Here is a 15,712-nt window from a genome sequence, read left to right on the forward strand (position 1 = left end):
AACTCTTCTCCTGTGCTGCAAGATTTTGTCATGTTAAGTCAACGTTGAACATATTGGTTTTACAAAGGGAACAATCAACTTGTATTTCTACTCATGACTCTTACCTATTAACCACTGCCGGAAAGCCAGGAAGACGTGCCGAGCACGATTGGTTTTGGCACTTCATTCCCTAGTGTCCATTAGTCAGCCACCTCATGACATTTGGACCACCTGTACAGGTAAGGCTAACACTAGTTTGAAATTTTGGAAAATTACTGGGTCCTCTAAAATAGTACATCAGTACAAGATGGTAATTTCAGATGAGAGGAAAAAAGGCAAATAAAAGAAATACTAACTTCCCATAAAAACACTCTGAACAATTGTTACACAGCTTTCATACATGGGAAGCTTTTCAGAAATAGCTAGGTGTAAGCAAACTTTGGTTGACGATGTCAAAGGAACTGGAAATTCCATGCTGCAGTTTTTCTAAACTATGGTACAGTACAGCCGTCACCACATACTATATTAATATTGCAGAAATAATAGAATGAAAATAACAGATTTTATGAACAACACATGATTTTCATTGGTGGAATTACACAGCACTCTTTGTTTCCTATTCAAGATGTAAAGCTGACATTCACTCTACTGATTTTATTTTTTTGTTCCACTATCAAACAACAGTTTCGGTATCAAACAACTGAGCAAATGGGTAAAAATATTCCTCATTTCATCCTAATGAATCAGTTTAAAAGACGATACAATGGAGTATCTATAAATGATGGCTCATCCCATTCTAGGTTTAAATGTATTTAACTTCACAGATTATATTCATTTCGCAATCCAATTGTTATAACTATTTTCAATAGGCTTTACCAACCATTTTGCTTTATTCAATTCGGCAAGATATTTAATAACAACAGATCAGACAATAATGTTCTTGTAGATGAAAATGTAAAAAAAAACCTGGAGTTTCTCACTATCTGAAATATATGTAAAACTTCCTGGAAACACTTAGCAGATCAGACAGTATCTGCGGAAAGAGAATAATTAACGTTTCAGGTCCTGCACCTTTTGTCAGAAAGAAACAAAGTAATGTGATGAAAGATCTCAGACCTGAAACGTTATGTTACTCTTTACACAGATGCTGCCTGACCTACAGAGTTTTTGCAGCAATTTCTGTCTTCATATCATATGTCCTTCTTCAGTGAAATAGAGGTACAAAGCATCAACCTCTTAAGGATATAATGCTGGCAGTTTGTTAACTTATAGTTCTAGATAAAACCAGAAAGCATGTGATGCTGAATGTGCGTGGTCTCCTAAAATACTTTGAATTCATTTTTTTTTTTAAATCATTTTTTTTGAGTAGCTACCACATTGGATTTTTTTCTTTTAAGTTAGATTTCTGTAATTCTTACCTATTAATTTTGCTCATAACCATATCTAGGTTTGAATCTGTAACATTTGAATTAGAAGCAGTAGCAGTGGTGGTCGCTACATCCAGGCTTCATATAAAAGGTGATCAGAAAGCTGCCATGTGTTGTGGGAGTGGTGACTGTTGATCTTTTACTTGGTATTTTTCTTTGAAGGGTGCAGTTGACTGCATTGCTGCCATGCTCAGTAGCGGAATCTTTTTGCGTTCTTTTTCAGCGAATTTGTTTAAGTTAGGTTGACTATCACATGAAATGGCATAGGATTTGCTCCATTACAAGGATATCTATCAGTGACAGTGGCTCCAGGGAACTGTATGATAACAGCTTGGTACTACAGTGTGGGAAGTAAAATAGTTTCTTGTCTAAAATCTTTTGAGGATTTTGTAGAATCTATATGATGTCAGTCAATGCTAATGCTTTACTAAAAGTTTCGTGCTAGGACCTGGATCATTTCCAGGTTTGATAAGCTATCGGGTAATGTAGAGACGCAAGAGACTGTTGATGCTGGAATTTTGAGCAAAACAACAAACTACCAGAGGACCTCAGCAGGTCAGCCAGCATCAGTGGAGGTAAATGGAGAGATGACATTTCGGATCGGGACCCTCTGCAGTCTCTTCTGTCTTCATTTCACTGCTACACTGCGAAATCTCATCAAGGAATGTTCTTTTTGAAGTAATTCTCCTCTCTCTGGCTTGAGTTTGTGAGACCGTCTCTCACTGCTCCCTCTCTGAATCCTACTGCCCTGCTCTTTCACTATGCCTTAAATTTCCCCTCTTCCTCATTGGTAAATATGGGACCCACCCAAAAATGTGTCTATCCGTTTTCCCTCTATCAGGTAATTTACCCTAGATCTTTAAAAATAATAATTTAATATTTAGTGTAAATTAATATATTTGGCTCGGTAACATTTTGCTTCATTATATTACCGTTTCAGATGTGAACCATTTTTGGAATACAATCATTTTCCAGCATCCATTTCCTCTGAATTTGATATTCGTTTTGCAATGGACGCAATTGTGAAAGTCTGATGTGCCCAATATTTGTAATTTTCTTTCACAAATCAACATGCTGTTACCATCCCTTGAGTATTATACTGAATCTATTAGCAATATGATGGAAAAGTAAATCTTTAAATTAAAGTTCCTAAAAATGTTTGAGGAAATTCTGTGCATAAAAAGGCTGCAAAGGACTAGAACATATTTCTCATATTTTATTAGTTTTTGTTTGCATTTAATTTCAGCTGTATATAATCCATAAAATTCACTTTAGTGTTACCTGAGACTTATTGCTAAAAAAATTCCAAAATAAGGCTTTCGGTCAACTGTTTTCTGTATTACAATATAATCTCATAGTTAATTGTTTCTCTGAATTGTTCTGTGGTGTGTTGTGCGCGGACGTTTTCATGGTATGCATATGGTGTAGGAAACTTTTTTTCATCATATTTCATAGTAAACAATTTACACTCAGATAAAGGTTAAATTATTGTAACCAATTGGGAAAACAGAATCTAGAATGAAATTTTAAGAAGCACACAATTGTTGGCTACTTTTGTCCTGTGATGTTTTGTGTAGTATTCAGTCTGTTCGTTGAAACCAACTGTCAATCATGATTAGGTAGACACTAGATATTATAGATGATTAGATAGTCAATGATTGTCTAATTATCATTGACTATCTAATCCGAGATGTGAATAACACTTCACTGAGTGATCTACAAAATCCACTTTCTGGCTTAAAAGAGGTCTAGTATCTTCCATACCATTCCATCCAAAATTTGGGGAAAAGAGCTGGGATGGGTTGTTGGATGCATGTAATTTTCAGATGTGCTGGCAACAATGAAATTGCTTTTGCTTGTATTTTAGATTTATGCTGGTTGTGAATAATATCGATCATGCCGCTAGATGGCAGTGTTTTCTGACTTTTTTAGCAACTGCTGCAGAAATCATATTTTTTCATTTCAACTTCTACTTTCTCCTCTTCCTGTCCAAAAGACTCATTCTTGGATGTAATAGCAAAATTGGCAACTTTGACTGCTACCTGATTATGTTTAAAGGTACGCCCTTTGGACCCAAATGATGAATGTTATCAAGTAATTGGGCCTTATAGATATCACAATTGAACTCTCTGTACTCTTTTGACATCTCTTCATTCATGATTCAAGGCATCACAGTGACAATTAGTGTAAATCTAGTTACTGTGTTCAAATTTTGTTTTGTTTTTTCCTTTGTGAACCCTGTAAACACAAAGTGTTGTCATATATAAAATCTGCCTTTCTCCTGTAATTATGCATAAATCTCAATAAAATTAGGCTAAATTAATCAGTTCAAATGCTCCAGTGCAAGACATTGGTAAATACGTCAATAAAACAAAATGCTTTGTTTGATCCATCAGGCTTGCCATGTTGCTGAGCCAAACAAAATCTTGGTTCTTCAAATGAGTGTATGTACTTGCCATTTTTTTTTTTTTAACCCTTCCATTTAGTCAAGAAAGATTGATGCTGTCTAACTACTTCCAGTTTGTGCCATAACCATTAACAACCTAGTCTTTACCTTTGCCGTCAACTGAGCCAATGTTTATTCTATTGTTTGTAACAGATCTAGAATTCCTTACAGAAAGGAGAGGGATTTTATTTTAGTCTTAGTTCATAGTTCATAACTCATAGGAGCGGAATTAGGCCATTTGAACCATCGAGTCTACTTTGCCATTCAATCATAGCTGATCTATCTTTCCCTCTCAACTCCATTCTTCTGCCTTCTCCCTGTAACCTTTGGCATCTGTACGAATCAAGAACCTGCCAATATCTGCTATAAAAACACCCAATGACTCTGGCTCCACAGCTGTCTGGGCAATTCCATAGATTCACCATCCTCTGGCTAAAGAAATTCCTCCTCTCCTCCTTCCTAAAGGTACATCTTTTTATTCTGAGGCTGTGCCCTCTAGTCTAGACTCTCTCACTAGTGGAATCATCCTTTCCACATCCACTCTATCCAGGCCTTTCACTATTTGGTAAGATCCATCAAAAACGAAGGAGCTGATCGTGGACTTTAGGAGGGCACATCATCCGAGGACGTACACACCATTGAGGATAAATGGGGATCCTGTGGATAGGGTGAGCTGTTTTAAATATCTGGGAGTCCACATCTCTGAGGATATGACATGGACATCACACGCCGCAGCACTCATGAGTAAGGCAAGGCAGCGCCTTTACCACCTCGGGCAATTGAGGAAATTCAGAGTGTCTCCGAGGATCCTCCAGTGCTTCTACTCAGCGGCTGTGGAAAGCATCTTGTCCGGAAATATTACCATCTGGTTTGGGAATTGCTCTGCCCAGGACAAGAAGGCTCTGCAGAGAGTAGTGCATTCGGCCGAACGCACTATGGGAACTTCACTCGCCCCCCCTGCAGGAACTATACATCAGGAGGTGCAACTCCAGAGCCAATAAAATCATGGGAGACCCCTTCCACCCATGCAACGGACTGTTCCAGCTGCTACGGTCAGGCAAACGCCTCCGTTGCCATGCTGTGAGAACGGAGAGGTTGAGAAGGAGTTTCTTCCCAGAGGCCATTCGGACTAAATCTCACCAGGGACTAACTTTACTGAACTTTTTCCTTCCAATATTTAATATGTAAAGAAATATGTGTGTGTTTATGATTGTGTTTATAGTTTGTTTGGTTGTTTGTCTGTTTGTCTTTTTGCACAAAGTCCGCGAGCATTGCCACTTTCATTTCACTGCACATCTCGTATGTGTATGTGACGAATAAACTTGACTTGACTTGACTTGATTCCCCCTCATCCTTCTAAACTCATTCTCTGCTTGTCAATGATGCGTGGGTAGCATTTGTTGTCACTAATTGTTATCTTATCTATTAATATATAAAACTCAAATCCATCCGTCCGCCTGCAGTACGGATCCCTTCCTGCCTTTTTATTCGTTGACGGCTGCTCCTTCCTATCAGCTTCCAACACACTTCGAAACAAAGTTGCAAGACAGGAACACTGAACTTTTCACTGCTGCAGCAGGCAGGGGAGGTGCAATTGAGGGAGGCAGGGGAGTGCTGGAAACTTACATTTGGCAACGGCTTCAGTTCCATTGGAGGAGACGGGTGCATGGTGGAATATTGGGTTGGGGGATCACACCATTGGGGGAGCAGACCCAACGGGTCTGCACTTGGTCTAGTATATTACTAAATGTCTGTTCTTGACCGGTTTTGGCCATCTGTTGTGCGATTTTTGAGAGAACGCCGCCACCTACGGCCGTCATTTTTGGCCACCTCGCTCAGAGGCCCCCTCTGCCGCATGTGTGCCAAGGAATTTTCCAGTCGATGAAAAATGACAGAGATATTAATGATTTTCCCCTTCTCTCTGCTGCCCCCACTTGGTCTAGTAACTATTAAAACTCTGATCTTGTATGTGGATGCGTGTAATTACATATTTTCGAAACTATCCACCGCCCGTACTCTGGCCCTGCTGCCTGGAGCCTGCAGCCGGGTGCCGTGACCCGCGAGCTGGGAGTGAGGAAGTATTGCGTTCGGGAACCAGCCCTCTCCTGTGACGACGTCCTGCACCCCCCCCCTCAAAACTCTACCCCCCCCACCTCTCTCCCCCCCTTCCCCCCCCCCCCCCCCCCCCCCCCCCCCTCCCCCTCCCTCTCTGCCCCTTATGCCTCCTGTCGGGGCTACGGGTAGGGGACAGGTGCGTTGGGGGAGCAGACCCAACGTGTCTGCCCTTGGCCTAGTTAACATTTAAAATTGAATACAAATATTGACAATATAAATTTTAAATGTTATGGACTTTTGAAACCATAATTATATCAATAATGCTGACAGAAATTGGGGAGCTTTGAACTTTGAACATTAAGACTATATTCATAATATTAAAGCATATTCATTCTGGGTTTCCCCAAAACAAGGACATTTATCTTGGCCTGTTATTAAAGATCTTCAGTTTTTATTTGCTTCTACGTTTTAATTTTGGTAAAGTGTTTGTGACTCAACTATGTGCAAAGTTGTGGGTAAGCTTTACGATTTACTAGTTGTACAACTTTGTTTGCTGCTAAACTTAATTTACCAGCAGACTAATACAATAAAAAAATGAAATGTCTATTATTTGGAATAAAATGGTAAACAATGATTCAAAATCTCTATAAAAGTATGTGAAGGAGTTCAGGAGAGCCAGTGTGGAGAAGAGAGGAATAAATTATGAATTCTGTTTTGTAATTAGTTTTACCCTATTGATTTTGAGGCGTGAATTAACTGCCTTTCTCTCTCAATTGTGTAGGAAGGAACTGCAGATGCTGGTTTAAACCGAAGTTAGACACAAAATGCTGGAGTAACTCAGTGGGACAGGCAGCATCTCTGGCGAGAAGGAATGGGTGACGTTTTGGGTCGAGACCCTTCTTCAGACTTGTGTCTATCTTTGGTTTAAACCAGCATCTGCAGTTCCCTCTTACACGTATTCCATTGCACATCTGATTTGTACAGATGGTGGCCTCTGATCTGTTCTTGTGGATACAGTATTTAATTAACTGATCCAATTAAATGTCATGTCAATGGTGGCCTTCAGGATGCCAACATGAGAAGTTTTACTGGAAGTGACGCTATTCATTACCAAATAGATGTGGTAAGCTTTCTGTTTTTGGAGATGATCATGACCTGACACCGTTTTCTGCTTACCAGCCTTTTCCTGGACATTTTATAGCATTTCTAACAGCCAAGTCTGGATGCATTATCTGAAGAGTTGATAATTGCATTGGATTCTGCTGGGCCTCAACATCACCCTGTGTCACTGGATCTTGGACTTTCTGACTGAGAGACCGCAGTCAGTCCGTGTTGGTAAGAACACCTCAGGCTCGATCACGCTGAGCACCGGCTCCCCTCAAGGCTGTGTGCTCAACCCGCTGTTGTTCACATTGCTCACGCATGACTGTGCTGCCAGATTCAGGGACAATAAGATCATCAAATTCGCGGATGACACAACAGTGGTGGGACTCATTAGCGGAGATGACGAATCAATGTACAGAGAGGAAGTAAAACAACTAGTGGACTGGAGCGGCAAAAATAATCTAGAATTAAATGTCGACAAAACAAAGGAGATGGTTGTGGACTTCAGGAGGGCGCAGCCAAAGCACACACCCCTCAACATCAGTGGCACCACAGTGGAGAGAGTGGAGAGCATAAAGTTCCTCGGTGTGCAAACAGCCTCACCTGGTCCAGGAACACCACTGGGACTGTTAAACGGGCCCATCAGCGACTGCACTTCCTGAGGAAACTAAAACAGGCCTCACTCCCCACCAACATCCTCAGGACTTTCTACCGGGGTACGGTGGAGCCTGTACTCACGTACTGCATAAATACGTGGTACTCCACCTGAAACTGCTCGGACAGGAAGGCTCTGCAGAGGGTAGTGAGGGGAGCAGAGAGGATCATTGGCGTCTCCCTACCCTCTGTACAAGAAATGTTCCAGACCCGCCGTCTGAAAAAAGCTCAGAGAATTGCTAAGGACAAACTGCACCCCCTCCACATACACCTGCATCTCCTGCCATCAGGCAAGAGATATCGCAGCATCAAAGCCCGGACTACAAGACTGCTAAACAGCTTCCTGCCACAGGCTGTGAGGCTGCTAAACAGTCACTCTGTACTCACAGTCACCTGATTCTGCAGCTTGGCACGGACACTTTAATAACTGGCACTGGCCACTTTAATAACTGGCACTGGCCACTCAAATCAGCTGCCCCGGACATTTCTATGATTGGTTTTACTATATTTTAACATTGTTGTTTTACCTGCTTTTAACTATTTATACTGTTCCATCAGGGACTGGATTGTTTTTAGTGTTATTATGTGTGAAATGTTTTAAATTTCATGTGCGATGCTCCGGTATTCCCTGGGAAACGTCTTTTCATTTTGCACTGTACAACTGTTGCTTGCAAGATGACAATAAAGGTTGATTGATTGATTGATTGAATGGTGAACAATCTGACTTTTGATCTTTGATGAAGGGAAGGCCACTGATGAAGTAAATAACGATGGTTTTGTCTCAGATACCCTTTTGAAGAACACTTGAGAAGTGCAATTGGGTTGAAATGATCGATCATCTCGAGCCACAGAATTATTTTGGCAAAGATGGTTGTGGTTTGAGTCAGTTGAGTATTTCATCCCAATTCCCACTGATTTCAAATTTATTTGGATCTTTGATGTTACATGGGGAAAAAATGCTGTCGCAGTGTCACACACTACTGAACACTGCCTTAATGTCAGCTGAAATTCATATATTTCTGTGGAATTGAACACTTTCTGTCAGTGTTTGGACCAGCAATGGAGTCAATTAGTTATTTTGGATTTCATATTGAGCATATGTGTGTAGGGACAATTTTATTTTTGCCTTCAATTGAGAACTGACTGATAAGGGATTAATTGGACTAAATTATGATTTATCCTGCTCTTTGCGGACAAAATACACTTTAGTAATTTTTTGCAAAAAAGTAAACTGCTGGAGGAACTCGGATCATGCAGCATCGCTAGAAGGAAATGGACAGACGATATTTCGTGTGGGATCCTTCTTCAGACTAAAGATTCGGATGCTGCTCAAGAATCTAGCATTTGCAGTCTCTTGTGTCTCACTAATCAATTTTCTGTTTTGTTGAGTAATTGTCAGCATTGTAGCTGCACAACAACATCTTAGGTAGTGTCACAGAGTTATGCAGCAAAGAAATACAGGTCTTTCCGGCCATCATGCCCATGCCACTCATTACGTCTACTTGCACTAATCCCCTATGTGAATTCCCTGGAGCAGATATATTCAGGAATCTGAGCATAGTATATGCCCAGTGGACTTGGCAGTTTATTGATTTCATGTGGTGAATCACATTGGATGAGAGCCAGATTCTGTTCTTAGTTTGGGCTTTAACATTGGGCGAATTGCAGGGAAGACAGAAATGAATCTTTCCTGACAAAGATACTCACGGTACTTCCATCATCTATTGTTGAACTGGTTCCTACTTGTAGAGATTTGTTGGAGGTGAGGTGCAGTACTGAGGAACGGAGATGTAGAACCTGACAATTTGGTTAAGATACAATTTGGGATAAAAACAGAAGACTGCACCCACCCAGTCATCAATCCTGATTAAGGGTTACTAATATGAAACTAACTTTGTTTTGCTCTCCACAGGTACTCCCTGACCTGCTGAATATTTCCAGCACTTTCTGTTTTTATTTCTCATTTCCATCATTTGCATGCATTTGATTTCCACATTCATCTGTATACTAAATAAAGAAGAGATATAGACGTTTTGAAGATGCTAGTGTGATCAAAGGCAAATTTGTTCATTGTGAGAATGTATCATAAAAGTTAACATATGTAGGTAACATAAGATGACTGGAGAAGAAAAGGATTTGAAAGAATTTCCATGTTGTAAGGATAAGCTGAAACAATATCTCTGCCAGAGCAATTCCATTTGTGGATTTTGAGAGGAAAGAAGAAGTGACCAGAGCACAGTTGGAAGCCATGGATTAAAGATATTGAAAGGAGATGAGATTATTGGAAGTATGGAAAACTATGAAATGGTGAATGATGGAAATCATTCAATGTTCGTAATGTGGCCTCCTCACCACTGAGGAAACCAAATTGCGATTAAGTTCGCTCTTTGAGGAGAGCCTGCGCTAACTTCCCAAGGATGATCCTGAGTTTGTTGTTGTGATTCTCAATCCAAACCTGTCTATCCATGGTCTCCTCCACTGACATAGTGAGGCCAAATACAAAATAGGAGAAAGCATGTTTCTTCTTACTTGGCATTATGCAACATTCTGGAATGAAATTTGAATTTTCCAAATAAATTGCTTTCTCTTCATTTTCTACTATCACACATAAATATGTCCCTTTCTCACCCCATTTCTTTAAAATGCCTTATTGAGTCAGTACTCATGCGCCTTATCACTTGATCAGTATCACTTTATCTCCATATAGTCTTTTCATATTTTGAAAACAGACATCCTTCCATCCTTCCCCAGTTCTGAGGAAGGTTTCCTGACCTGAAAAATTGTTTGGTTTCTCTTTCTGCAGATGTTGCTTGACTGCCATAAGATTAAGGTGAGTTGTCAAACCTTGTGATCTTTTAAACCCTTCAGTTATAATTCTGGATTAAATTAATTGGACATGATTTGGAAAGGCACACATCTGTTTATATAAGGTCCCACAGTTGACAGTGCATGTCAGAGCAAAAAAGAAGCCATGAAGCCGAAGGAATTGGCCGTAGACCTCTGAGACAGGATTGTGTCGAGAGACGGATCTGGGGAAGAGTATAAAACTATTTCTGCAGCATTGCAGGTCCCGAAAAGCATAGTGGCCTCAATCATTCTTAAATGGAATAACTTTGGAACCACCAGGACTCTTCATAGAGCTGGCCGTCTGGCCAAACTGAGCATTCGAGGGAGAAGGACCTTGGTTAGGGAGGTAACCAAGAACCCGATGGTCAAAGTCAATTATATTCGTCACATGAATTTGCAATGAGTAAAACTCTGACAGAGCTCCATAGTTCCTCTGTGGAGATAGGAGAACCTTCCGGAAGGACATCTATATCTGCAGCAATCAACCAATCAGGCCTTTATGGTAGAGTGGCCAGATGGAAGCCACTCCTCAGTAGAAGGCTCAAGACAGCCCACTTGGAGTTTGCCAAAAGGCATGAGAAACAAGATTCTCTGGTCTGATGAAACCAAGATTGAACTCTTTGGCCTGAATGCCAAGCATCACGTCTGGAGGAAACCAGGCACCGTTCATCACCTGTCCAATACCATACCTATGGTGAAGCATGGTGTGGGGATGTTTTTTAGTGGTAGGAACTAGGAGACTATTCAGGATCGAGGGAAAGGTGAACGGAGCAAAGTACAGAGAGATCCTTGATGAAAACCTGCTCCAGAGTGTTCTGGACCTCAGACTAGGGCGGAAGTTCACCTTCCAACAGGACAACGACCCTAAGCACACAGCCAAGACAACGCAGGAGTGGCTTCGTGACAAATCTGTGAATGCCCTTGAGTGGCCCAGCAAGAGCCCGGACTTGAACCCAATCGAACATCTCTGGACGAACCTGAAAATATAGCTGTGCATCGACGCTCCCCATCCAACCTTACAGAGCTTGAGAGGATCTGCAAAGAAGAATGGGAGAAATTACCCAATTACAGGTGTGCCAAGCTTGTAGCGTCATACCCAAGAAGAGTTGAGGCTGTAATCGCTGCCAAAGGTGCCTCAACAAAGTACTGAGTAAATGGTCTGAATATTTATGTAAATGTGATATTTCAGTTATTGATTTTTAATTACTTTGCAAAAATTCCTAAACACCTGTTTTTGCTTTTTTATTATGGGGCATTTTGTGTAGATTGATTATGAAAAAAATGAATTTAATCCATTTTAGAATAAGGCTGTAACGTGACCAGTAGACATAGGCCATACTGGGCAATGTTGCTCAGTGCTGCTGAGTTGAAAGAATGAGACCATGCATATCATAGAAACATAGAAAATAGGTGCACGAGTAGGCCATTCGGCCCTTCGAGCCTGCACCGCCATTCAATATGATTATGGCTGATCATCCAACTCAGTATCCTGTACCTGCCTTCTCTCCATACTCCCTGATCCCTTTAGCCACAAGGGCCACATCTAACTCCCTCTTAAATATAGACAATGAACTGGCCTCAACTACCTTCTGTGGCAGAGAATTCCAGAGACTCACCACTCTCTGTGTGAAAAATGTTTTCCTAATCTCGGTTCTAAATGATTTCCTCCTTATCCTTAAACTGTGACCCCTTGTTCTGAACTTCCCCAACATCGGGAACAATCTTCCTGCATCTAGCCTGTCCAACCCCTTAAGAATTTTGTAAGTTTCTATAAGATCCCCCCTCAATCTTCTAAATTCTATCGAGTACAAACCAAGTCTATCCAGTCTTTCTTCATATGAAAGTCCTGACATCCCAGGAATCAGTATGGTGAACCTTCTCTGTACTCCCTCTATGGCAAGAATGTCTTTCCTCAGATTAGGAGACCAAAACTGTACACAATACTCCAGGTGTGGTCTCACCAAGACCCTGTATAACTGCAGTAGAACCTCCCTGCTCCTATACTCAAATCCTTTTGCTATGAATGCCAACATACCATTCGCCTTCTTCACTGCCTGCTGCACCTGCATGCCTACTTTTAATGACTGGTGTACCATGACACCCAGGTCTCGTTGCATCTCCCCTTTTCCTAATCGGCCACCATTCAGATAATAGTCTACTTTCCTGTTTTTGCCACCAAAGTGGATAACCTCACATTTATCCACATTATACTGCATCTGCCATGCATTTGCCCACTCACCCAGCCTATCCAAGTAACATTGCAGTCTCCTAGCATCCTCCACACAGTTAACACTGCCCCCTAGCTTCGTGTCATCCACAAACTTGGAGATGTTGCATTCAATTCCCTCGTCCAAATCATTAATCTATATCGTAAATAGCTGGGGTCCCAGCACCGAGCCTTGCGGCACCCCACTAGTCACTGCCTGCCATTGTGAAAAGGACCCGTTTACTCCTACTCTTTGCTTCCTGTCTGCCAGCCAGTTCTCTATCCACATCAATACTGAACCCCCATTATCATGCTGCATGAACCACATGCTGTTCTAGGAAAATCAGTAAACCTGGATGGAACATTTTGATTGATTTACATCTGAGATGGTGATTGTTGAAGAGTAAAAATATGTAGTTTTAATAGTGTGCATTGGTGAAAACTTGGTCAAAGCCTAGAAGGAAATGGAAATAAACAGAGATGAGCAAAGTAAAAGGCAAATGGAAATTCTCTTGTGGAGAAGAGCACAACTTCGTCAAGGTGATTATTCCTAGGAAAGTTATAGCAGTATACTTAGGATGCCATTGTGAAAAGGACCCGTTTACTCCTACTCTTTGCTTCCTGTCTGCCAGCCAGTTCTCTATCCACATCAATACTGAACCCCCATTATCATGCTGCATGAACCACATGCTGTTCTAGGAAAATCAGTAAACCTGGATGGAACATTTTGATTGATTTACATCTGAGATGGTGATTGTTGAAGAGTAAAAATATGTAGTTTTAATAGTGTTCATTGGTGAAAACTTGGTCAAAGCCTAGAAGGAAATGGAAATAAACAGAGATGAGCAAAGTAAAAGGCAAATGGAAATTCTCTTGTGGAGAAGAGCACAACTTCGTCAAGGTGATTATTCCTAGGAAAGTTATAGCAGTATACTTAGGATTAAAATAAAAACAAATCACTCTGGATGTTTGAAATCTGAAATAAAAATACTCTTCAGAATATCTATGAATAATAGAGAGAGACTGTTATGATATCAAAGCTTTCATCAAAGCTAGAAAATCTTAAGAAACAAATCAATTTTTGATCAAGTACAACCATGGAAACTGCAAAAGAGAACCTCTGTAAAAGATCAGGAGATGGCATGAGGCATGAATTGGATGATGGTGCAATCTCATAATGGATGGTGATGTTGATAATAATTCCAAAAAAATCACGAGGTACTTTAAATGGTAAAATAGTGTATATTCTTAATCTGAGAGGTATTTGAGGCAGGTATTCTCACAACATTAAAAATAAACATTTGGAGAGCTACATGGATAGGATACGTTTAGAAGGATATGGATAATCACAGGCAGGTGGAAAAAGTGTAGATGGGGCATGTTTCCATAATGTATGACTCCAAGAAGGCTGTACCTCAAACGTGAAAAGTTTTATTGGGACTATCGAAGACGTTAAGGAGTCAGAGCAAGAGTTGGTTGGCAAGTTCAAGTGACTGGTGAATAAAAGCATGTGGTCATTCTTGAAATAACGTGTTGGAATCTAGAGCAAAAATCAAATTGCTGGCAGAACTCGGTCGGTCAGACAATATGTGTGGAGGGGAATGGACAGTCAAAGATTCAGGGTCCTTCTCGACCAATGACCAGAGGAATGGCTTTGTCGAAATGTTGACTGTATATGTTCTTCTACGGATGCTACCTGACCTGCTGAGTTCATTCAGCAGTGGGGCTTTTACATTCATAGTAACTCTTATAATCCATAGAAAATATTATGAATGTCTGATACAGGTGTCATTCACAGCAAACTATCCTTTAGTCAGATATACAATAAAATTTTGATAAAAGTTGTTAAACATTCTGCAAAGCTAGTTTAAGTTCTTCAGAAACATACTGCACTTTATCTGAAGAGAGATGACATGGAAACACAAAGATGATTTTTCTTGCAAGTGATTCTAGCCTCATGTTATTATAAATTCTATCTCTAAATTATAAATGTTAGGTATCAATGAAATTTGAATACTGTACATTGCTGGGTACAATGAGATCCAATTAATGAAAGTGTGTAAGCGCACATAGTAGCAGCTCGCTATGCCAAGGTGTGTCACAATGATAGTGACAGTTGGAGGGAGAGTAATAAATTGAACCATGTCGGAAATATATAAGAATTTGATTGAGGAGTTGACATCTTTATGCCCTTTTCATTAAAATGCTGCTTGTGATGGTGACGAGTGATACTCTGCTTTCTGGGTGAAGCCACAGCATAAACTAATGCATGTCAACAACTTGGTGAAATTGATGTTTTTGATGTGCATCAAAGGTTGGTGGGAATTTGAATGTCTGGTATTTTAGATGCCATTCTAAGCGATTATCAGTGAACCTGCTGTGGCTGTTTATCATACAAAGTGTATTTACAATTGGGTGCAGGTGTTTATATGAAATTACAGTAGGTATTTTACAGCATTGTTTTTTGAAAACATATAAAAATCATTATAAAGTGCAAATGATTTATGTGAAATCTCTATTGTAACAAAGCTTATAACATTAAAATATACCAATGTTATCTAGAATAAGAACCCTTTCACTAATGATTGAGTTGTTAAATGTTTTTAAATCCCATTCACTGGGGTGAATTTAAACTAGTAAAACTTGAGTTCAGTTTCAATGCAAATTATTATATTAAATCATGCAACTGACTAATTTATCACCCAAAGCGCTTGATTTTGCATGTTTTAGTTATATTTTGTCAAATCTATTTTGTAAGGTTATTATGCTGCTTCCTTTAGAACTCATGGCATATGAAGCTTATATTCATTCAATTGTGGTACAATGGAAGTGATTGAAGAATACTTGTCAATTTATTTATTCTCATTAATGCCAACTTAATGCATGTTAAAATAAACTGCTTATTTGATGGATTGATAGACATGTGTTACTTGATTCTCTGGCTATTAATAGTAATTCTTAGAATCTGACTTCTGACAAATGATTTTCCGATTG

At 40.1% G+C, this 15,712-nt stretch overlaps 1 protein-coding gene across 4 annotated transcripts in view; it reads left to right on the forward strand.

The window, feature by feature from the left end:
- The window catches only part of vti1a (vesicle transport through interaction with t-SNAREs 1A), a 312,102-nt gene that overhangs the window by 17,036 nt on the left and 279,354 nt on the right, over positions 1–15,712 (forward strand). The window lies entirely within an intron of this gene.

Source organism: Leucoraja erinacea, chromosome 15 (genome assembly GCF_028641065.1).
Source record: "Leucoraja erinacea ecotype New England chromosome 15, Leri_hhj_1, whole genome shotgun sequence".
Lineage (NCBI taxonomy): Eukaryota > Metazoa > Chordata > Chondrichthyes > Rajiformes > Rajidae > Leucoraja > Leucoraja erinaceus.